Below are 25393 nucleotides of genomic sequence, written 5' to 3' on the forward strand. Positions count from 1 at the left end.
CCAGGACAAAATGTTTATCTTTGAGGCGCTTGACACTAATTTGATGAGCATGGACAATGTCTTAGGGTTGCAGTTGGTACAGAGAGGGGCATAGTTCATCGAATTTAGAGATTTTTTAAAATAATCTGAGTTGTTTGATCATTATTATTATTCTCGTGTCAGATACATCAAAAAAGAAAACAGTTACAATAATTTCAAGTACGGTAACATTTAAATAATCTTAGACCAATACAACGCTACTTCGAGTCCTATCTTCGTAGCTCGATGCAGGTCATCTTGCGTGCACAAAGATGGACACAGCGGACACTGAAGCATATGCTGGATGGTTTGATCTTCTCCGCAGTCACACTTGGTGTTGGCGCCATTGATGAAGCCCCATCTTGCCAAATTAACTTTGGACCTTCCCACTCCTGATCTCAACCTATTGAGAGATTTCCAGATTGTCCAGCTCTCATTGCAACCGGGTGGCAAATGTTCCTCAACCGCCATCTGCTCAGAGCCTTGGGGGATCTTCGTCTTCCATAGCTGTATCCTTGCCTTCTCAGCTGGTACTATAAGTTCCTGAGATGTTCGTAGGAAGTAGTCTCTGTACTGGAAGCTCATGTCCATGCAGTAGATGAGTACTTTCGTGCTTAACCTTTGTCCTTTCCTTATTTGCAGCTACTTCTCTTCGCACACCGGGTGGTGCTATCCCTGCAAGACGATAGAGTTTTTCAGATTTTAGACAACCTGTAACAAGCCTGCAGGTCTCATTAAGTGCTATGTTTACCTGTCTGGCATGAGATGAATTGTACCAAACAGGGCAGGCATATTCCGCTGCAGAATAACATACTGCCATGGCGGAAGCACGAATAGTTTTTGGTTGACTGCCCCATTCTGATCCAGATAATTTACGTAGAAGATGATTTGTGGTGGAAAATTTCAGTTTAGTGTTCATGCAGTGTTTCTTGAATGTAAGAGCTCTATCAAGCGTCACTCCTAGGTATTTTGGAGTTTCACAGTATTGTAACTCAACACCTGATGCAGCTTACGATGAGCTTCCCTATTTTTCAGATGAAAGGCACAAACTTGTGTTTTCATAGGGTTAGGCCTTAACTGGTTTGCCTTGTAATAGGATGACAAACTTTCGAGGGCGATGGTTAGATTCCTTTCCACTGTCTCAAAGTCTGTACATTGTGTTGCCAGAGCAAGATCATCAGCATACAAGAAACTTCTGCTATTTGGAGCTACCGGCTGGTCATTCGTGTATATATTAAAGAGGATTGGTGCCAGCACACTTCCTTGAGGTAAACCGTTTTCTTTGTGTCCTCCACCGACTGCGCTGTCCTTGGAAGTCCACCAAAAACCTACGGTTCTGAAGAAGGGTTGCGATAAATCTGGTTATCTTTATATCCTTGGCCAGATTGTAGACTTTAACTAACAGAAGTTGACGGTTGACGGAGTCATACGCTCCAGTCAAATCTACAAAGACTACACTTGTCACCTTGTGTCTTTCAGAGCCATCCTCAACGAATTGTGTAAGATTCAGTAGTTGTTCAGTGCTGCTCTTACGCGGACGAAATCCAGCTTTTTGTTGATGAATATTGAATATTCACGACCGCATTGTAATCGAAACTGACTTCCAACGTATAGGTCGTGTTACGTACATGCAGTACGTGTTGAAGAGATGTTAAGTACAGAACAAAAATGGCCAGCCAGACACCAGTGGGATCCGAACACAAAACCTTCCGATTTCGCGTTCGTTGCTCTACCAATTGAGCAATGGTGGCCTAGGAAATCTTTGTTCTGTTTGAAAGGGTCTGAGCTACAGGTCTGGCACTGCTAATAGCAAACTGTAAAGTGCGTTTAAGTCGCTCGTTGTGGGGCATGTCAATGAATATTGCATTGTCACGACCGTATTGTAATCGAAACTGACTTTCACGTATAGGTCGTGTTACATACATGTAGTACGTGTTGAAGAGATGTTAAGTGCAGATCAAAAATTGTCAGCCGGACACCAGTCGGATCCGAAACGACAATCTCCCGATTTCGCGTCGGTTGCTTTACCAGTTGAGCTATGGTGGCCTAGAAAAATCATTGTTCTGTTTGAAAGGGTCTGAGCTACAGGTCTGGCACTGCTGCTAGCAAACTGTAGAGTGCGTTTAAGTCCCCCGTTGTGGGGCATGTCAATGAATATTGAATTTTCACGACCGCATAGTAATCGAAACCGACTTCCAACGTATTAGGTCGTGTTACGTAAATGTAGTACGTGTTGAAGAGATGTTAGGTACAGAACAAAAATGGCGAGCCTGACACCAGTGGGATCCGAACCCTCAACCTCCCGATTTCGCGTCGGATGCTCTACGAATAGTGCTATGGTGGCCTAGGCCATCATTGTTCTGTTTAAATGGACCTGAGCTACAAGTCTGGCGCTGCTGCTAGAACAATGTACAGTGCGTTAATGTCGCCCGTTGTGGGGCATGTCAATGAATATTGAATTTTCAAGAGCGCATTGTAATGAAAACGGGCTTTCAACGCATTAGGTCGTGTTATGTGCAACTGGGGAGAATGACCAGTACCTCGCCCAGGCGGCCTCACCTGTTATGCTGAACAGGTGCCTTGTGGAGGGATGGGAAGACTGGAAGGGATAGGCAAGGAAGAGCGAAGGAAGCGGCCGTGGCCTTGTGTTAGGTACCATCTCGGCATTCGCCTGGAGGAGAAGTGGGAAACCACGGAAAACCACTTCCAGGATGGCTGAGGTGGGAATCGAACCCACCTCTACTCAGTTGACCTCCCGAGGGTGAGTGGACCCCGTTCCAGCACTCATACCACTTTTCAAATTTCGTGGCAGAGCCGGGAATCGAACCCTGGCCTCCGGGGGTGGCAGGTAATCACGTTAAGCACTACACCACAGAGGAGGCCGGGATGTAAAGTACAGAAGAAATATAGCCAGCCGGACACCGGTGGGATCCGAACCCAAAACCTCCTGAGTTCGCGTCAGTTGCTCTACCAATTGAGCTATGGTGGCCTAGGCCATCTTTGTTCTGTTTGAAAGGATCAGAGCTACAGGTCAGGCACTGCTTCTAGCACACTGTAGAGTGCGTTTAATGTGGGGCATGTCAATGAATATTGAATATTCACGACCGCATTGTAATCGAAACAGACTTTCAACGCATTAGGTCGTGTTACGTACATGTAGTACGTGTTGAAGTGATGTTAAGTACAGAACAAAAATGGCCAGCCGGACACCAGTGGGATACCAACCCACAACCGTCCGACTTTGCGTCGGTTGCTCTACCAATTGAGCTATGGTGGCCAAGGCCATCTTTGCTCTGTTTGAAAGGATCTGAGCTACGGGTCTGGCACTGCTGCTAGAACAATCTAGAGTGCGTTAAAGTAAACCGTTGTGGGGCATGTCAATGAATATTTAAATTTTCACGACCGCATTGTAATCGAAACAGACTTTCAACGAATTAGGTCGTGTTACGTACTAATAATACGTGTTGAAGGGATGTTAAGTGCAGAACAAAAATGGCCAGCCAGACACCAGTGTGATCCGAAACCACAACCTCCCGATTTCGCGTCGGTTGCCCTACCAATTGCGCTATGGTGGCCACATTGTTCTGCTGGAAAGGATCTGAGCTACAGGTCTGGCACTGCTGCTAGCACACTGTAGAGTGCGTTTAAGTCGCCCGTTGTGGGGCATGTTAATGATTATTGAATTTTCACGACCGCGTTGTAATCGAAACAGACTTTCAACGCATTAGGTCGTGTTTCGTACATGTAGTACGTGTTGAAGGAATGTTAAGTACAGATCAAAAGTGGCCAGCTGGACACCAGTGGGATCCGAACCCACAACCCCCCGGTTTCGCGTCGGTTGCTCTATCAATTGAGCTCTGGTGGCCTAAACCATCTTTATTCTGTTTGAAAGGACCTGAGGTACAGGGCTGGCACTGCTGCTGGCACACTGTAGAGTGATTTTAAGTCGCCCGTTGTGGGGCATATCAATGAATATTGAATTTTCACGACCGCGTTGTAATCGAAACAGACTTTCAACGCATTAGGTCGTGTTTCGTACATGTAGTACGTGTTGAAGGAATGTTAAGTACAGATCAAAAGTGGCCAGCCGGACACCAGTGGGATCCGAACCCACAACCTCCCGGTTTCGCGTCGGCTGCTCTACGAATTGAGCTATGGTGGCCTAAGCCATTCTTGTTCTGTTTGAAAGGATCTGAGCTACGGGTCTGGCACTGCTGCTAGCACACTGTAGAGTGCGTTTAAGTCGCCCGTTGTGGGGCATGTCAATGAATATTAAATTTTCACGACCGCATAGTAATCGAAACAGACTTTCAACGTATTAGGTCGTATTACGTACATGTTGAAGTGATGATAAGTACAGAACAAAAATGTCCAGCCTGACACCTGTGGGATCCGAACCCACAACCTCCCGATTTCGGGTCGGTTGCTCTACCAATTGAACTATGGTGGCCCAGGCCATCTTTGTTCTGTTTGAAAAGATCTGAGCTACAGGTCTGGCACTGCTGCTAGCACACTGTAGAGTGCGTTTAACTCGCACCTTTTGGGGCATGTTAATGAATATTGAATTTTCACGGCCGTATTGCAAGCGAAACACACCTGCAACGCATTAGGTCGTGTTACGTACATCTAGTACATGTTGAAGTGATGTTAAGTACAGAACATAAATGGCCAGTCGGACACCAGTGGTATCTGAACCCACAACCTCCCGTTTTCGGGTCAGTTGCTCTACCAATTGAGCTATGGCGGCCTAGGCTACCTATGTTCTGTTTGAATGGATCTGAGCCACAGGTCTGGCACTGCTGCTAGCACACTGTAGAGTGCGCTTAAGTCGCCCGTATTGGGGCATGTCAATGAATACTGAATTTTCACGATCGCATTGTAATCGCAACAGACTTTCAACGTATTAGGTCGTGTTACGTATATATAGTACGTGTTGAAGAGATATTAAGTACGGAACAAGAATGGCCAGCCGGAAACCAGTGGGATCCGAACCTACAACCTCCCGATTTCGCGTCGGTTTCTCCACCAATTGAGCTATGGTGGCCTCGGCCATCTTTCTTCTGTTTGAAAGGATCGGAGCTACAGGTCAGGCACTGCTGCTATCACACTGTAGAGTGCGTTTAAGTCGCCCGTTGTGGGACATGTCACTGAATATTGAATTGTCACGACCGCATTGTAATCGAGACCGACATTCAATGTATTAGGTCGTTTTACGTACATGTAGTACGTGTTGAGAAGTTAAGTACAGAACAAAAATGGCCAGCCGGTCACCAGTGGGATCCGAACCCACAACCTCCCGATTTCGCGTTGGTTCCTCTACCAATTGAGCTATGGTGGCCCAGGCCAACTTTGTTCTGTTTGAAAGGATCTGAGCTACAGGTCGAGCATTGCTGCTGGCATACTGTACAGTGCGTTTAAGTCGCCCGTTGTGAGGCATGTCATGAATACTTAATTTTCACGACCGCATTGTATTCGAAACAGACTGTCAACGTATTAGGTCGTGTTACGTACATATAGTACGTGTTGAAGAGATGTTAAGTCATCATCATCATCATCATCATCATCATCATCATCCGTTTACCCTCCAGGTTCGGTTTTTAGATCGGACTTAGCGGTGGATCCCACCTCTACCGCCTCAAGGGCAGTGTCCTGGAGCTTCAGACTCTTCGTCGGGGGATTCGCCTAAAGGAGAAGTGGGAAACCACGGAAAACCACTTCCACGATGGCTGAGGTGGGAATCGAACCCACCTGTACTCAGTTGACCTCCCGAGGCTGAGTGGACCCCGTTCCAGCGCCACGTACAATTTTTCGAATTTCGTGGCAGAGCCGGGAATCGAACCCGGGCCTCTGCGGGTGGCAGCTAATCACGCTAACTACTACACCACAGAGGCGGACTGAAGAGATGTTAATTACAGAACAAAATGGCCAGCCGGACACCAGTGAGATCCGAACCCACAACCTCCCGTTTTCGGGTCAGTTGCTCTACCAATTGAGCTATGGCGGCCTAGGCCATCTTTGTTCTGATTGAAAGCATCTGAGCTACAGGTCTGGCACTGCATCTAGCACACTGTAGAGTGCGTTTAAGTCGCCCGTTGTGGGGCATGTCAATGAATATTGAATTTTCACGACCGCATTGTAACCGAAATAGACTTTCAACGCATTAGGTCGTGTTACGTTCATGTAGTACGTGTTGAAGATATGTGCAGTGCAGAACAAAAATGGCCAGACGGACACCAGTGGGATCCGAACCGACAACCTACCGATTCCGCGTCGGCTGCTCTACCAATTGAGCTGTGGTGGCCTAAGCCATTCTTGTTCTGTTTGAAAGGATCTGAGCTTCAGGTCTGGCCCCTCTGCCAGTACACTGTAGAGTGCGTATAAGTCGCACGTTGTGGGGCATGTCAATGAATATTGAACTTTTACGACCGCATTGTAATCGAAACAGGCCTTCAACGTATTAGGTCGTGTTACGTACATGTAGCACGTGTTGAAGAGATGTTAAGTACAGAACAAAAATGACCAGCCGGGCACCAGTGCGATCGGAACCCACAGCCTCCCGATTTCGCGTCGGTTGCTCTACCAATTGAGCTATGGTGGCCTAGGCCATCTTTGTTTTGTTTGAAAGGATCTGAGCTACAGGTCTTGCACTGCTGCTACCACACTGTAGAGTGCGCTTAAGTCGACCGTATTGCGGCATGTCAATGAATACTGAATTTTCAAGACCGCATTGTAATCGAAACAGACCTTCAACGCATTAGGTCGGGTTACGTACATGTAATACGTGTTGAGGAGATGTTAAGTACAGAACAAAAATGGCCAGCCGGACACCAGTGGGATCCCAACCCACAACCGCCCGATTTCGCGTCGGTTGCTCCAGCAATTGAGCTATGGTGGAATAATCAATTATTGTTCTGTTTGAAAGGATCTGAGCTACAGGTCTGGCACTGCTGCTAGCACACTGTAGAGTGCGCTTAGGTCACCCGTAGTGCGGCATGTCAATGAATATTTAAATTTTCACGACCGCATTGTAATCGAAACAGACTTTCAAAGCATTAGGTCGTGTTACGTACATGTAATACACGTTGAAGAGATGTTAAGTACAGAACAAACGTGGCCAGCCGGACACCAGTGGGATCCGAACCCACAACCTCACGATTTCACGTCGGTTGCTCTACCAATTTAGCTTTGGTGGCCAAGGCCACCCTTGTTCTGTTTGAAAGGATCTGAGCTACAGGTCTGACCCCTCTGCCAGTACACTGTAAAGTGCGTCTAAGTCGCACGTTGTGGGGCATGTCAATGACTATAGAACTTTTACGACCGCATTGTAATCGAAACAGTCATCATCATCATCATAATCTGTTTACCCTCCAGGTTCGGTTTTTCCATCGGACTTAGCGAGGGATCCCACCTCTACCGCCTCAAGGGCAGTGTCCTGGAGCTTCAGACTCTTGGTCGGGGGATTCAACTGGGGAGTATGACCAGTACCTCACCCAGGCGGTTTCACCTGCTGTGCTGAACAGGGGCCTTGTGGAGGGATGGGAAGATTGGAAGGGATAGGCAAGGAAGAGGGAAGGAAGCGGCCGTGGCCTTAACTTAGGTACCATCCCGGCATTCGCCTGGAGGAGAAGTGGGAAACCACGGAAAACCACTTCCAGGATGGCTGAGGTGGGAATCGAACCCACCTCTACTCAGTTGACCTCCCGAGGCTGAGTGGACCCCATTCCAGCCCTCCTACCACTTTTCAAATTTCGTGGCAGAGCCGGGAATCGAACCCGGGCCTCCGGGGGTGGCAGCTAATCACGATAACCACTACACCACAGAGGCGGACGTGATGATAAGTACAGAACAAAAATGTCCAGCCTGACACCTGTGGGATCCGAACCCACAACCTCCCGATTTCGGGTTGGTTGCTCTACCAATTGAACTATGGTGGCCCAGGCCATCTTCGTTCTGTTTGAAAAGATCTGTGCTACAGGTCTGGCACTGCTGCTAGCACACTGTAGAGTGCGCTTAAGTCGACCGTATTGGGGCATGTCAATGAACACTGAATTTTCACGACCACATTGTAATCGAAACAGACCTTCAACGCTTTAGGTCAGATTACGTACATGTAATACGTGTTGAAGAGATGTTAAGTACAGAACAAAAATGGCCAGCCGGACACCAGTGGGATCCGAACCCACAACCTCCCGATTTCGCGTCGGTTCCTCTACCAATTGAGCTATGGTGGAATAATCCATTATTTTTCTGTTTGAAAGGATCTGAGCTACAGGTCTGGCACTGCTGCTAGCACACTGTAGAGTGCGCTTAAGTCACCCGTAGTGAGGCATGTCAATGAATATTTAAATTTTCACGACCGCATTGTAATCGAAACAGACTTTCAACGTATTAGGTCGTGTTACGTACATGTAATACGTGTTCAAGAGATGTTAAGTACAGAACAAAAATGGCCAGCCTGACACCAGTGGGATCCGAACCCACAACCTCCCGATTTCGCGTCGGTTGCTCTACCAATTGAGCTTTGGTGGCCAGGCCATCTTTGTTCTGTTGGAAAGGATCAGAGCTACGTGTCTGGCACTGCTGCTAGCACACTATAGAGTGCGTTTAAGTCGCCCGTTGTGGGGCATGTCAATGAATGTTAAATTTTCACGACCGCATAGTAATCGAAACAGACTTTCAACGTATTAGGTCGTGTTACGTACATGTTGAAGTGATGTTATGTACAGAACAAAAATGGCCAGCCGGACACCAGTGGTATCCGAACCCACAACCTCCCGTTTTCGGGTCAGTTGTTCTACCAATTGAGCTATGGCGGCCTAGGCTACCATTGTTCTGTTTGAAAGGATCTGAGCTGCAGGTCTGGCACTGCTGCTAGCACACTGTAGAGAGGGTTTAAGTCGGCCGTTGTTGGGCATGTCAATGAATATTGAATTTTCACTAGCGCATTGTAATCGAACCAGATTTTCAACGTATTAGGTCGTGTTACGTACATGTTGAAGTGATGTTATGTACAGAACAAAAATGGCCAGCCGGATACCAGTGGTATCCGAACCCACAACCTCCCGTTTTCGGGTCAGTTGTTCTACCAATTGAGCTATGGCGGCCTAGGCTACCATTGTTCTGTTTGAAAGGATCTGAGCTGCAGGTCTGGCACTGCTGCTAGCATACTGTAGAGAGAGTTTAAGTCGGCCGTTGTGGGGCATGTACTGGGTTTATACCCGGTAGCTTTCAAGGAAAGAAGCGGTGGGCCAAGGCACGATAAGTTTGCCAGATAACAATTTATTATATAAATGGAAGCTTGCGTTACTTCGGTATACAATATTTAACAACACCAGGGACATGTCCCAATTTGAAGCACCATTCTAAAAGAATTTAAATACATGTGACCAGCACAATTTACTGATTAGTATAATATTCGTTAGAAACCGGGGCCTAGCCCTGTAAACCATACATCATTTACTTTACAAACACCCAACTTAGGGTCTCCTGGTATCCCAGACTCCTCAATAGTACCAAAAGTTCTAGATCATACCAGTATAATCTTTAACTTAGAAAACTACGCAAGAGCGTTTACCACATAAGTATCGTACATAACAGCAAGAATTTTAAACACATGATACTTGCTCAATACATCATAGCCTTCTGGTACCCTCTCGTACTCAGTAATTACACACATTTACCGAAACTCTTTTAAACTTCTAAGACGGAATGGTTTACGCTAATACAAATTTAAAAACATTGTTTAAAAGTGATCTGTCCCATACATAAGGACAACATGGCAAAAAGAAACACAGGTCTTATGACCCTAAAGTACCTCCATCATACATACTATATTTTTGAGTGAAAACTTGCCCGGGGCGAGAACCCATTAAAACCTTACGTAAACTAGAGCTTTAACATGAAATTCTTTAAGATTGCGATCCGCTTCCTCAACTTTCCTAACGCGCTACACAAGGGAGTAACTCTCTAAATTCTTACCTCCACGTCTGGTGAGTCCTCGGTTCGAGGCCGCAGCGGGACCGGCTGCAAATGTGCAGCGAGCGAGTAAGTCAGTCAGAATGACGGCAAGGTCCAGCGAGCGCTCACCTGCCCAGCAGGGAGCGGCGCGCGCACACCCAAAGGGGAGGGGAGTTTTCTCACCAGATCGTGAAGGCAAGAGGACGATAGCCAACATAAGATGGAAAATACCCCATGACGGGAAGAAACTTCCCCTTATCCTGGGACCATGAGGGAATGAGGACAACGTTTTATTTAAGGAAAGGGCAATGCAAAACATAATACAATATAACATGTATAAATAACACCTGAATTAAAACAGCTTGCAAGCACAATTACACACGAATAAAATAAGACGAGGAGTGGAAAGGACATTTTCTTCACGGTACAGATCTCCCCCCCCCCCCAAAAAAAACTCCAAACAGGGTGCAAAGTTCCATAGAAAACCTTGGTTTACGTAGAAGTGATTGTCGTTCAGGAGTAAGTTCCAGACCCCAAACAAGGTGGTCGTACATGAGACGCACACAACAATTCGCGCCACGCGACCCCTCCGAGGATAGCTTTTCATTTGATGTTTCGAAGAAGGTTACCAGCACTCTGGAGAGTAGGGTCCAATGCCCAGCAGCGCTGAGCGATGTAATAGTGCTTTATACCATAGCACAGTTGGAAATTCCATCAGGACGGAAAGAGCCTGAGAGGCAAGCAACCTCCATGTGAAGATCAATCCAGGGAGCATGGTAGCCCTGGGGCTCAGTGCATACGGAAGTGTCCGTACTAGCCGTAAGGAACGGCCGCCGAAGACGTAGAAGCCGACAAGAGGCTCAACTGAGGGGCCCTCTCAGAGAGCAAACGGCGAGGCAGAAACTCCAGGCAACTGGAAAATAAATGCAGAGCCAACAGTATGTTTCACCAACATCCCAATTCTTGGGGAGGGACGGGCATAGAGAGGGGGGAGCGACCGCACACGGAATAACCGAGCACAGACGTGGAGGTAAGGACCATACCCAAAAACCAATAGGGAGGGGAGGGTGATACAGAAAAGGATGAGGAAGCGGAAGCATAACAAATTCAAACAATAATTTAATTTAACGCCCCATAAACGTAAACACAGTTTACCTTAGAAATACCAAGAAACCCCACACTACAATACAGAAGCAAGGCAAATTCGTTCCACTTTGAACAAAAGAAAACTTAAGCAAGCTTAACCTGCGAGAGGTGGACCCTAAAAGTTCTTCCGTCTTTGGGGTCCCTGAGAAGTAGAGTTACGGGAGTAAGAAAATCCACTACCGTACAGGGCCCCCGAAACCGAAGAGCTAATTTACCAGACGGGGTGAAATTCTTCACAAATACACTGTTGCCGACGGCGATGTTCGAGGGCCTACGCCCCTGATTATAACGCTCCTCTTTCTTCAAACGGTAGCTCTTAAGATTATTCAAGGCACGCTTCCAGGTGGCCCTAATGTTAGGAGGATCGATGTTCTCAGGCAATAGTTCACCAATGCTCCACAAGTTGCATAAGGGAGAATTAGGGACAAACGAAAACATTAAAGAGAAGGGGGTCGCCTTATGGGCCTCATGATTAGCCGTATTAAAGGCGTAAGCCAACCAGGGAATCGAGGTGTCCCACCTCAAAACATCTTCATGGTGGAAGGCAATGAGGGCAGAACGCAAATTACGGTTGACCCTTTCGGCGTACGAGGGTTGGGGATAGTACGCCGAGGTGGTAACATGAGATATGGAAAGACTAAAACAAAACTTTCTAAATAGGTTGGAAGTAAAAGCTTTAGCGTTATCTGAAACTAAAACCTGGCAGGGACCAAAGACGGAAAAATGGACTTCAAGCACCTTACCGTGGTTTCAGCGGTAGCGAGTTTAGTTGGGAACAGCCACGTAAAACGAGTAAACCCGTCAACACAAACTAAAACGAACCTGTTCCCATCTCCCTTAGATTTAGGTAAGGGTCCCACGAAATCGATGAAAAGACGCTGCATGGGGCGCGTAGCTTGAGTAGAGGAGAGAAATCCTACCTTAGAATTCAACGCTGGCTTACTAACTCTACAGATCTTACAAGCCTTAACCAACTCCCGTACTTCACCATCTAGACCCTTCCAAATGAAATTTTCCCTGATTCTCTCCCTCGTTTTGAACACTCCCAGATGCCCCGCAAGAGGAGTCTCATGATAATATTTAAATATCATGGGTACTAATATAGCAGGTACCACCACCTTCATCTTTTGGTCGTGCCTAGCGGGACAACAGAACATTCCTCAGAACATACGGAGGGAGGTGTTTCCCACTCTCCAAATCTCGCACAATAGGACCTAACACCGGATCTTCGCTTTGAAACTTGGCAACATCATGGTACAAAAGCGGGGTGTCAGACAAAATCGCGCCCGTAAGGGTCGGTGAACCATTAAGCAGGGGAAGGGACGAGTCGTCGTCTTGAACCTCGGGATGACCAAGCATACGACTCAGGGAGTCAGCCAAGACATTATCGGTGCCCCGAATATGACGGACGTCAAATTGTAACGCCGAAATTCGAATCGCCCACCGAGCTAATCGACCGGTTTACCTTGGCCTACCTAACACCCAGCTCAATGCCTGGTTATCCGTCTCGAGCTCGAATTTTACATGCTCCAAGTACATACGGAATTTTTCAAGAGCGAATAATACAGCCAATCCTTCCAGCTCATAAATCGAGTACTTAGACTCAAGGGGTGAAAGCGTCCTAGACGCATAAGCAATCAGACGTCTCCCAAACTCTGACTCTTGCAACAATACAGCCGCTACCGCAGATGAAGAGGCATCGGTTTGCACGATAAAGGTTTTAGAAAAGTCTGGCATCGCCAAGACCGGGGCATTCGAAATGGCTAACTTAAGGTCGTCGAAAGCCGCTTGTTGGGACGGACCCCACTCAAATTTTACCCCTTTACGACGCAACAAATTAAGCGGAGCCGCACGCCTAGCCAGATCCGGGATAAACTTCCGAAAGAAACTGATCATGCCCACAAAGCGAGCAACTCCTTTCACATCGTTCGGAGGACGGAACTCACGAATCGCCTGTGTACGAGACAGATCCACAGACACGCCCTCAGCCGACAAAATATGCCCCAGGAAGGACATCTGCGGTTTCGCGAAAGAAACCTTAGACAGCTTGACGGTCAACCCGGCGTGGCGAAGACGAGTCAAGACTTCACGTAGATGTAGGAGATGGTCTTCAAATGTCTCAGAGTACACAACTACATCATCCAAATAGTGATAAAGGTACTTGAACTTGACGTCCGAAAAGAGCTTATCCAGGAGCCTCGTGAGCACAGCGGCTCCAGTCGAAATTCCGAAAGGCAGGCGGCAAAATTCGTACAAATTCCAATCGGTGGCAAAGGCGGTCAAATGGCGCGATTGTTCCGTGAGAGGAATTTGATAATAGGCTTGGTTTAAGTCTAACACAGTGAAATACTTGGCCTTCTTAAACCAAGAAAAGCACGAGTGTAAATCCGGGAGAGGAACCGACTGTAATACAATCTTCTTATTCAAGACCCTGTAATCCAAAACAGGCCTAAACCCACCTTGAGGTTTAGGGACGAGAAAAATAGGCGACGAATAGGCAGACGTCGAAGGCCGAATAATTCCCTCCCGAAGCATATTATCGACAATCTCCTTCAAAGCCTTCATCTTAGGAGGAGAGAGCCGATAAGGGGAATCCTGACTGGGATCGAATCCGAGACCTCAATTTTATATTCTAAGATGTTAGTCATGCCTAATTTTTCCGTGAATACATCTGAAAAGGTATTACACATCTCCCTAATACTCTGCGCCTGTTCCTCAGGTAGATGGCTAAAATCACACACCGTCTCACACTGAGGGGGCGTGACAGAAAATAGCGAAGCAGAATTAACGAAAGTTAACGGAATCTTCACCGTCTCACAAAACTTGAACCAGCAGGAACGGTCCTGGAGGTCCAATACTAATCCAGAATAGGAAAAGAAATTAGTCCCCAAAATAACAGGGCACGACAAATTTTTTGCAACATAAAAAGAAAACCTCCAAGTAAAATTGGAGACACGGGCTTTACATTTAACCAAACCCATAATCTCAACTTTAGAGGAATTAGCAGAAACGCAAGTAATGGAAGTGGGTTCTAAATTGGAAAACTTACAAATAGTTTTATGAGCGACATACCACTGCTCACTAAGCAGAGAGACTACACTGCCAGAGTCCAAGAGCGCAGAAACAGGCTCGTTGCCAAGTTCGACTTTGATGAAAGGGACACATCCTCTAACATCAGCGGAAATGCGCGCACACTCCACCGGACACGTAATAGAGCACTGATTTATCAGGACATCTTTACTGCGGTTATCCAAGGGGGTTCCATCGGTGAAAGAATCCACACTGGCCCCCTGTCCTAGTCAACTGGAACTCGGGTTCGCGGTACAACGTCTCGCCACATGTCCAGCAAGGCCACAGCGAAAACAAATGACACTGCCACTGCTAGCAGAAATGTTCACATCAGCTGCCACATGAGGTGGCCGCGCGCCCGGCGTACGAGAAGGACAGCGGTTTCGTAAATGATCAGCGGACCCACAGGCATAGCATTTCCTAGAATTACTTCTTCTTCTTGCTAGGGGCTTTACGTCGCACCGACACAGATAGGTCTTATGGCGACGATGGGATGGGAAAGGCCTAGGAGTTGGAAGGAAGCGGCCGTGGCCTTAATTAAGGTACAGCCCCAGCATTTGCCTGGTGTGAAAATGGGAAACCACGGAAAACCATCTTCAAGGCTGCCGATAGTGGGATTCGAACCTACTATCTCCCGGATGCAAGCTCACAGCCGCGCGCCTCTACTTTCCTAGAATTAACCGGCTTTCGTAACATAGGGGTACTAGCAACTTTAGCTGGCAAGGACTCACTACCCATACGTAAAGAGTCCGCATGGCGAACCCCTTCGGCCGAGACGACCATAGCCTCCAATTCAACGAAGGAGTGGGGGTGAGCCACGAAACACAAACAAGACCTATAGATGGGTGAAATCCCCTCCACAATCGTAGCAACCATCTGCTCTTCCGAATAATCCAGAGCAAACACCCTCGCATAAAATCTAATATCAGAGATAAAGGCATATAATGATTCCTCCATACGTTGTACCCTGAAATAAAACTTCTGAATAAATGAATTGAGAGCCCTAGATAGAATATAATGGGTCAATAGATACGCATGAAACTGCTGAAGGGACATTTGTTCGGCAATAGCACTGACGATTTTTTGAGAAAGAACTCCATCCGTATGCGGGTAGATAATCTGTAAAACTTGATCATGCGATAACCCGAAAACTAAGGCATGATCTTAAAATTCAACGAAAAATCGGAGAAAAGACACCGCGTCACTAGCCGAATTGACAGAGTACCGGAGAGCCCCCTTTAACATTAATGTCAGCGGGTGGGGAATGCTAGAAAAGGCAGAAACATAAGACGGTAAGGTGGGCCGTACAGATTGCTGTTCAGTAAACGCACCATTCTCCGTAGGTTTACTTAGCTCCTCTCCAAGTAAAATAGAACTGGCAGGAACCGACTTAGGTTTAGTTACTAAATTAGAAAGCCATTGGTCAGTTTTCTCTAAGGGATTAAGCGCTTTAGTCTCCAATCCCTTTACCTGGCTCCTTATTTCCTCGCCTAAGTCCAAGGAGAGAAGGTCTCCGATACGATGGACATAGTGGGTCAAGCGACCTTGAACTCTTCGAAGCTGATGATGTGAAGCGACATCACTTTCTAGGAAATCGATTACTGAAAGAATATCAGAAAGATTCGCGTCAATCAGGGCCGCAGCAGTCCCGACCTCGTCGTCAGTACATTGAGGGACAGAAATAGCCCTATCTAAGCTCGACCTTAATAACGCTTCATCACCCTTCATTGTACCACTGGTTTCAACATTACGGATTTTTTGCTCATATAGTAGCTCATCCTTTCGGAGCGCCCCCGGGTTGGGAACGTCACGAGTAGACATTTTAAGAAAGGCAAAAACTCAAGAAATACTCTGACAAAAGAACTTCCAGACTCCACCCCTACACAAGGTTAACTGCCAAGTATAAGTAAGATAAGCCCCATTCAACCCACACTCTGCTACCAGATTTTGTACTGGGTTTATACCCGGTAGCTTTCAAGGAAAGAAGCGGTGGGCCAAGGGAATGGGGCGTAAAGGCACGATAAGTTTGCCAGATAACAATTTATTATATAAATGGAAGCTTGCGTTACTTCGGTATACAATATTTAACAACACCAGGGACATGTCCCAATTTGAAGCACCATTCTAAAAGAATTTAAATACATGTGACCAGCACAATTTACTGATTAGTATAATATTCGTTAGAAACCGGGGCCTAGCCCTGTAAACAATACATCATTTACTTTACAAACACCCAACTTAGGGTCTCCTGGTATCCCAGACTCCCCAATAGTACCAAAAGGTTCTAGATCATACCAGTATAACCTTTAACTTAGAAAACTACGCAAGAGCGTTTACCACAAAAGTATCGTACATAACAGCAAGAATTTTAAACACATGATACTTGCTCAATACATCATAGCCTTCTGATACCCTCTCGTACTCAGTAATTACACACATTTACCGAAACTCTTTTAAACTTCTGAGACCAAAATGGTTTACGCTAATACAAATTTAAAAACATTGTTTAAAAGTGATCTGTCCCATACATAAGGACAACATGGCAAAAAGAAACACAGGTCTTATGACCCTAAAGTACCTCCATCATACATACTATATTTTTGAGTGAAAACTTGCCCGCGGCAAGAACACATTAAAACCTTACGTAAACTAGAGTTTTAACATGAAATTCTTTAAGATTGCGATCCGCTTCCTCAACTTTCATAACGCGCTACACAAGGGGGTAACTCCCTAAAGTCTTACCTCCACGTCTGGTGAATCCTCGGTTCGAGGCCGCAGCGGGACCGGCTGCAAATGTGCAGCGAGCGAGTACGTCAGTCAGAATGACGGCAAGGTCCAGCGAGCGCTCGCCTGCCCAGCAGGGAGAGGCGCGCGCAAACCCAGAGTTATCTCACCAGATCGTGAAGGCAAGAGGACGATAGCCAACATAAGATGGAAAATACCCCAGGACGGGAAGAAACTTCCCTTTATCCTGGGGCCATGAGGGAATGAGGACAACGTTTTATTTAAGGAAAGGGAAATGCAAAAAATAATACAATATAACATGTATAAATAACACCTGAATTAAAACAGCTTGCAAGCACAATTACACACGAATAAAATAAGACGAGGAGTGGAAAGAAAATTTTATTCACAGTACAGGGCATGTCAACGAATATTGAATATTCACTACCGTATTGCAATCGAGACAGACTTTCAACGCATTAGGTCGTGTTACTTACATGTAGTACGTGTTGAAGAGATGTTAAGTACAGAACAAAAAAGGCCAGCCGGACACCAGTGGGATCCGAACTTACAACCTCCTGATTTCGCGCCGGTTTCTCTACCAATTGAGCTAGGGTGGCCTAGGCCATCTTTGTTCTGTTTGAAAGGATCTGAGCTACAGGTCTGGCACTGCTGCTAGCACACTGTAGAGTGCGTTTTAAGTCGCCCGTTGTGGGGCATATCAGTGAATATTGAATTTTCACGACCGCATTGTAATCGCAACAGACTTCCAACGTATTAGGTCGTGTTACGTACATGTAGTATATGTTGAAGGGATGTTAGGTACAGAACAAAAATGGCCAGCTGGACACCAGTGGGGTCCGAACCCACAACCTCCCGATTTCGCGTCGGTTTCTCCACCAATTGAGCTATGGTGGCCTAGGCCATTTTTGTTCTTTTTGAAAGGATCTGAGCTACAGGTCTGGCACTGCTGCTATCACACTGTAGAGTGCGTTTAAGTAGCCCGTTGTGGGGCATGTCACTGAATACTGAATTGTCACGACCGCATTGTAATCGAGACCGACTTTCAATGTATTAGGTCGTTTTATGTACATGTAGTACGTGATGAGAAGTTAAGTACAGAACAAAAATGGCCAGCCGGTCACCAGTGGGATCCTAACCCACAACTTCCCGATTTCGCGTTGGTTCCTCTACCAATTGAGTTATGGTTGCCTAGGACATCTTTGTACTGTTTCAAAGGACCTGAGGTACAGGATCCCCTACCAATTGAGCTATGGTGTCCTAGGCCTTCTTCGTTCTGTTTGAAAGGATCTGAGCTACAGGTCGGGCACTGCTGCAAGCACATTGTAGAGAGCGTTTAAGTCGCCCGTTGTGGGGCATGTCAATGAATATTGAATTTTCACGACCGCATATTAATCGAAACAGGCTTTCAACGTATTAGGTTATGTTACGTACATGCTGAAGTGATGTTAAGTACAGAACAAAAATGGCCAGCCGGGCACCAGTGGGATCCGGACACACAACCTCCCGAATTCGCGTCGGTTGCTCTACCAATTGAGCTATGATGGCTCAGGTCAACTTTGTTCTGTTTGAAAGGATCTGAGCTATAGTTCGGGCACTGCTGCAAGCACATTGTAGAGAGCGTTTAAGTCGCCCGTTGTGAAGCATGTTAATGAATATAAAATTTTCACTAGCGCATTGTTATCGAACCAGATTTTCAACGTATTAGGTCGTGTTACGTATAGGTAGTACGTGTTGAAGAGATGTTAAGTACAGAACAAAAATGGCCAGCCGGACACCAGTGGGATCCGAACCCACAACCGGCCGGTTTTGCGTCGGTTTCTCCACCAATTGAGCTATGGTGGCCTAGGCCACCTTTGTTCTGTTTCGAAGGACCTGATCTACAGGTCTGGAACTGCTGCTAGCACACTGTAGATTGCGCTTAAGTCGCCCGTACTGGGGCATGTCAATGAATACTGAATTTTCACGACCGCATTGTAATCGAAACAGACTTTCAACGTATTAGGTCGTGTAACGTACATGTAGTACCTACGTGTTGAAGAGATGTTAAGTACAGAACAAAAATGGCCAGCCGGACACCAGTGGGAAACGAACACCCAACCGCCCGACTTTGCGACGGTTGCTCTACCATTTTAGCTAAGGTGGCCTAATCCATCTTTGTTCTGTTTGAAAGGATCTGAGCTTCAGTTCTGGCACTGCTGGTAACACACTGTAGAGTGCGTTTAAGTCACCCGTTGTGGGGCATCTCAATGAATATTGAATTTTCACGACCGTATTGCAATCGAGACAGATTTTCAACGCATTAGGTCGTGTTACTTACATGTAGTACGTGTTGAAGGGATGTTAAGTACAGAAAAAAAAGGCCAGCCGGACACCAGTGGGATCCGAACCCACTACCTCCCGATTTCGCGTCGGTTCCTCTAACAATTGAGCTATGGTGGCCCAGGCCAACATTTTTCTGTTTGAAAGGATCTGAGCTACAGGTCGGGCACTGCTGCAAGCACACTGTACAGAGCGTTTAAGTCGCCCGTTGTGGGGCATGTCAATGAATATTGAATTTTCACGACCGCATATTAATCGAAACAGACTTTCAACGTATTAGGTCATGTTACGTACATGCTGAAGTTATGTTAAGTACAGAACAAAAATGGCCAGCCGGGCACCAGTGGGATCCGGACACACAACCCCCGATTTCGCGTCGGTTGCTCTACCAATTGAGCTATGGTGGCCCACGCCAACTTTGTTCTGTTTGAAAGGATCTGAGCTACAGGTCTGGCACTGCTGCTAGCACACTGTAGAGTGCGTTTAAGTCACCCGTTGTGAGGCACGTCAATGAATACTGAATTTTCACAACCCCATGTTATTCGAAACAGACTTTCAACGTATTAGGTCCTGTTACGTACATATAGTACGTGTAGAAGAGATATTAAGCACAGAACGAGAATGGCCATCCGGACACCAGTGGGATCCGAACCTACAACCGCCCGATTTCGCGTCGGTTTCTCCACCAACTGAGCTATGGTGGCCTAGGCCATCGTTGTTCTGTTTCAAAGTACCTGAGCTACAGGTCCGGCACTGCTGCTAGCACAATGTAGAGTGCGTTAAAGTCGCCCTGTGTCGGACATGTCAATGAATATTGAATATTCACGACCGCATTGTAATCGAGACAGACTTTCAATGTATTATGTCATGTTACTTACATGTAGTACGTGTTGAAGAGATGTTAAGTACAGAACAAAAAAGGCCAGCCGGACACCAGTGGGATCCGAACCCACTACCTCCCGATTTCGCGTCGGTTCCTCTAACAATTGAGCTATGGTGGCCCAGGCCAACATTTTTCTGTTTGAAAGGATCTGAGCTACAGGTCGGGCACTGCTGCATGCACACTGTACAGAGCGTTTAAGTCGCCCGTTGTGGGGCATGTCAATGAATATTGAATATTCACGACCGCATTTTAATCGAAGCAGACTTTCAACGCAAGAGGTCGTGTTACGTCCATGTAGTACGTGTTGAAGTGATGTTAAGTCATCATCATCATCATCATCATCATCATCATCATCTGTTTACCCTCCAGGTTCGGTTTTTCCATCGGACTTAGCGAGGGATCCCACCTCTACCGCCTCAAGGGCAGTGTCCTGGAGCTTCAGACTCTTGGTCGGGGGATTCAACTGGGGAGTATGACCAGTACCTCACCCAGGCGGCTTCACCTGCTGTGCTGAACAGGGCCTTGCGGACGTATGGGAAGCTTGGAAGGGATAAGCAAGGAAGAGGGAAGGAAGCGGCCGTGGCCTTAACTTAGGTACCATCCCGGCATTCGCCTGGAGGAGAAGAGGGAAACCACGGAAAACCACTTCCACGATGGCTGCGGTGGGAATCGAACCCACCTCTACTCAGTTGACCTCCCGAGGCTGAGTGGACCACGTTCCAAACCTCGTACAATTTTTCAAATTTCGTGGCAGAGTCGGGATTTGAACCCTGGCCTCTGGGGGTGGCAGCTAATCACGCTAACCACTACACCACAGAGGCGGACTGAAGAGATGTTAAGTGCAGAACAAAAATGTCCAGCCGGACACCAGTGGGATCCGAACCCACAACCACCCCATTTCGCGTCGGTTTCTCTACAAATTGAGTTATGGTTGCCTAGGACATCTTTGTACTGTTTCAAAGGACCTGAGGTACAGGTCTGGCACTGCTGCTAGCACACTGTAGAGTGCGTTTAAGTCGCCCGTTGTGAGGCATGTCAATGAATATTGAATATTCATGACCGCATTGTAATCGAAACAGACTTTCAACGTATTACGTCGTGCTACGTACATGTAATACGTGTTGAGGATATGTACAGTGCAGAACAAAAATGGCTAGACGGACACCAGTGGGATCCGAACCCACAACCAACCGATTCCGCGTCGGCTGCTCTACCAATTGAGCTATGGTGGCCTGAGCCATTCCTGTTCTGTTTGAAAGGATCTGAGCTACAGGTCTGGCCCCTCTGCCAGTACACTGTAGAGTGCGTCTAAGTCGCACGTTGTGGGGCATGTCAATGAATATTGAACATTTACGACCGCATTGTAATCGAAACAGGCCTTCAACGTATTAGGTCGTGTTACGTACATGTAGCATGTGTTGAAGTGATGTTAAGTACAGAACAAAAATGGCCAGCCGGACACTATTGCGATCCGAACCCACAACTTCCCGATTTCGCGTCGGTTGCTCTACCAATTGAGCTATGGTGGCCTAGGCCATCTTTGTTCTGTTTCAAAGTACCTGAGCTACAGGTCTGGCACTGCTGCTAGCACACTGTAGAGTGCGTCTAAGTCGCCCGTTGTGAGGCATGTCAATGAATACTGAATTTTCACGACCGCATTTTATTCGAAACAGACTTTCAACGTATTAGGTCGTGTTACGTACATATAGTACGTGTTGAAGAGATATTAAGTACAGAACAAGAATGGCCAGCCGTACACCAGTGGGATCCGAACCTACAACCTCCCGATTTCGCGTCGGTTTCTCCACCAATTGAGCTAGGGTGGCCTAGGCCATCTTTGTTCTGTTTGAAAGGATGTGAGCTACAGTTCAGGCACTGCTGCTATCACACTGTAGAGTGCGTTTAAGTCGCCCGTTGTGGGACATGTCACTGAATATTGAATTGTCACGACCGCATTGTAATCGAGACCGACTTTCAATGTATTAGGTCGTTTTACGTACATGTAGTACGTGTTGTGAAGTTAAGTACAGAACAAAAATGGCCAGCCGGACACCAGTGGGATCCGAACCCACAACCTCCCGATTTCGCGTTGGTTCCTCTACCAATTGAGCTATGGTGGCCCAGGCCAACTTTGTTCTGTTTGAAATGATCTGGGCTACGGGTCGGGCACTGCTGCTAGCACACTGTAGAGTGCGTTTAAGTCGCCCGTTGTGAGGCATGTCAATGAATACTGAATTTTCACGACCGCGTTGTATTCGAAACAGACTTTCAACGTATTAGGTCGTGTTACGTACATATAGGACGTGTTGAGAAGTTAAGTACAGAACAAGAATGGCCAGCCGGACACCAGTGGGATCCGAACCCATTACCTCCCGACTACCGCGTAGGTTGCTCTACCAATTGAGCTATGGTGGCCTAGGCCATCTCTGTTCTGTTTGGAAGGATCTGAGCTACAGGTCTGGAACTGCTGCTGGCACACTGTAGAGTGAGTTTAAGTCGCCCGTTGTGGGGCATGTCAATGAATATTGAATATTCACAACCGCATTTTAATCGAAGCAGACTTTCAACGCAAGAGGTCGTGTTACGTACATGTATTACGTGTTGAAGAGATGTTAAGTCATCATCATCATCATCATCATCTGTTTACCCTCCAGGTCCGGTTTTTCCCTCGGACTTAGCGAGGGATCCCACCTCTACCGCCTCAAGGGCAGTGTCCTGGAGCTTCAGACTCTTGGTCAGGGGATTCAACTGGGGAGTATGACCAGTACCTCACCCAGGCGGCCTCACCTGCTGTGCTGAACAGGGCCCTTGTGGAGGGATGGGAAGCTTGGAAGGGATAAGCAAGGAGGAGGGAAGGAAGCGGCCGTGGCCTTAACTTAGGTACCATCGAGGCATTCGCCTGGAGGAGAAGTGGGAAACCACGGAGGGACACTTCCAGGATGGCTGAGGTGGGAATCGAACCCACATCTACTCAGTTGACCTCCCGAGGCTGAGTGGACCCCGTTCCAGCCCTCATACAATTTTTCAAATTTCGTGGCAGAGCCGGGAATCGAACCCGGGCCTCTGGGGGTGGCAGCTAATCACGCTAACCTCTACACCACAGAGGCGGACTGAAGAGATGTTATGTACAGAACAAAAATGGCCAGCCGTACAACAATGGATCCGAACCCACAACCTCCCGATTTCGCGTCGGTTTCTCTACCATTTGAGTCATGGTTGCCTAGGCCATCTTTGTTCTGTTTGAAAGGACCTGAGGTACAGGTCTGGCACTGCTGCTAACACACTGTAGAGTGCGTTTAAGTCGCCCCTTGTGAGGCATGTCAATGAATATTGAATATTCACGACCGCATTGTAATCGAAACAGGCTTTCAACGTATTACGTCTTGCTACGTACATGTAGAACGTGTTGAAGAGATATTAGGTGCAGAAAACAATGGCCAGCCGGACACCAGTGGGATACGAACCCACAACCTCCCGATTTCGCGTCGGTTGCTCTACCAATTGAGCTATGGTGGCCTAGGCCATCTTTGTTCTGTTTCAAAGTACCTGAGCTACAGGTCTGGCACTGCTACTAGCACACTGTAGAGTGCGTCAAAGTCGCCCGTTGTGGGGCATGTCAATGAATATTGAATATTCACGACCGCATTGTAATCGAACCAGACTTTCAACTTATTAGGTCGTGTTACGTACATGTAGTACGTGTTGAAGAGATGTTAAGTACAGAACAAAAATGGCCAGCGGGGCACCAGTGGGACTCGAACCCACAACCTCCCGTTTACGCGTCAGTTGCTCTACCAATTGAGCTATGGCGGCTTAGGCCATCTTTGTTCTGATTGAAAGGATCTGAGCTACAGGTCTGGCACTGCTTCTAGCACATTGTAGAGTGCGTTTAAGTCACTCGTTTTGGGGCATGTCAATGAATATTGAATTTTCACGACCGCATTGTAATCGAAACAGACTTTCAACGTATTAGGTCCTGTTACGTACATGTAGTACGTGTTGAAGAGATGTTAGGTACAGAACAAGAATGGCCAGCTGGACACCAGTGGGTTCCGAACCCAGAACCTCTCGAATTCGCGTTGGTTCCTTTACCAATTGAGCTATAGTTGCCTAGGCCATCTTCGTTCTGTTTGAAAAGATCTGAGCTACAGGTCGGGCACTGCCGCTAGCACAGTGTACAGTGCGTTAAAGTCGCCCGTAGTGGGGCATGTCAATGAACACTGAATTTTCACGACCGCATTGTAATCGAAACAGGCCTTCAACGTATTAGGTCATGTAACGTATATGTTGAAGTGATGTTAAGTACAGAACAAAAATGGCCAGCCGGACACCAGTGGGATTCGAACCCATAACCTCCCGACTATCGCGTCGGTTGCTCTACCAATTGAGCTGTGGTGGCGTAGACCACCTTTGTTCTGTTTGGAAGGATCTGAGCTACAGCTCTGGCACTGCTGCTAGCACACTGTAGAGTGCACTTAAGTCGCCCGTTGTGGGGCATGTCAATGAATATTGAATTTTCACGACCGCATTGTAATCGAAACACACATTCAATGTTATAGGTCGTCTTACGTACATGTAGTACGTGTTGAGATGTTATGTACAGAACAAAAATGACCAGCCGGTCACCAGAGGGATACTGTGCCCTACAGGACTCTAAAGTTCCGGCCAGGCGAAAGCCGGTCTCGAACCCAGAGTACAGTAGTGAAAGAACTCTCACAAACGTGAGCTGGTGCACATAGTGTTACCTGAACACATACCTTCGCTCAGCCGTATAAAAGCGCTCTTCTCAGGGATAACATGGGGATAATGGGCAACATAAAGATAAACACTAGGATATGTGACTAATCAGGTAAGAATCAGCTAAATAAAAATTAAAAAATATCTAACAGAAAACATCGCTGCATTCAAAGTTTAACAAACAGGGATTTATTACATAAAATTAAATTATTTACAAATATAAGAGCTTTCAAAATGCTTGGGTCAAGATAATGTTGAGCCGATGACAACCAGTTCACTGCCTTCACGAAAACAGCTGTGCTGTAACAAGCATGTTACAATTGTGTAAGTAACGAATTCTCTAGAAAAACGAATATCTGCTGAAACACACATCTAACAATAATTCCCATAAAATTTACTATGCCTCGTACCATCGAACCCCGGGGCAAACAAATATCACCACATAATGTACAGTGTCCTGACTCGGTCACGAACCCTAGTCCCATGAAGAGTAAGGCGTATCATATTCATATGCAA

At 46.8% G+C, this 25393-nt stretch overlaps 2 non-coding genes across 2 annotated transcripts; both read right to left on the reverse strand.

The window, feature by feature from the left end:
- Positions 1–21299: 21299 nt before the first annotated feature.
- Positions 21300–21373, reverse strand: TRNAP-CGG (transfer RNA proline (anticodon CGG)). Its single transcript has one exon. It is a non-coding gene; the product is annotated as a tRNA-Pro (tRNA).
- Positions 21374–23579: 2206 nt separating this feature from the next.
- Positions 23580–23656, reverse strand: TRNAS-CGA (transfer RNA serine (anticodon CGA)). Its single transcript has one exon. It is a non-coding gene; the product is annotated as a tRNA-Ser (tRNA).
- Between the last annotated feature and the right edge of the window lie 1737 nt (positions 23657–25393).

This window comes from Anabrus simplex, chromosome 7, assembly GCF_040414725.1.
Source record: "Anabrus simplex isolate iqAnaSimp1 chromosome 7, ASM4041472v1, whole genome shotgun sequence".
NCBI lineage: Eukaryota > Metazoa > Arthropoda > Insecta > Orthoptera > Tettigoniidae > Anabrus > Anabrus simplex.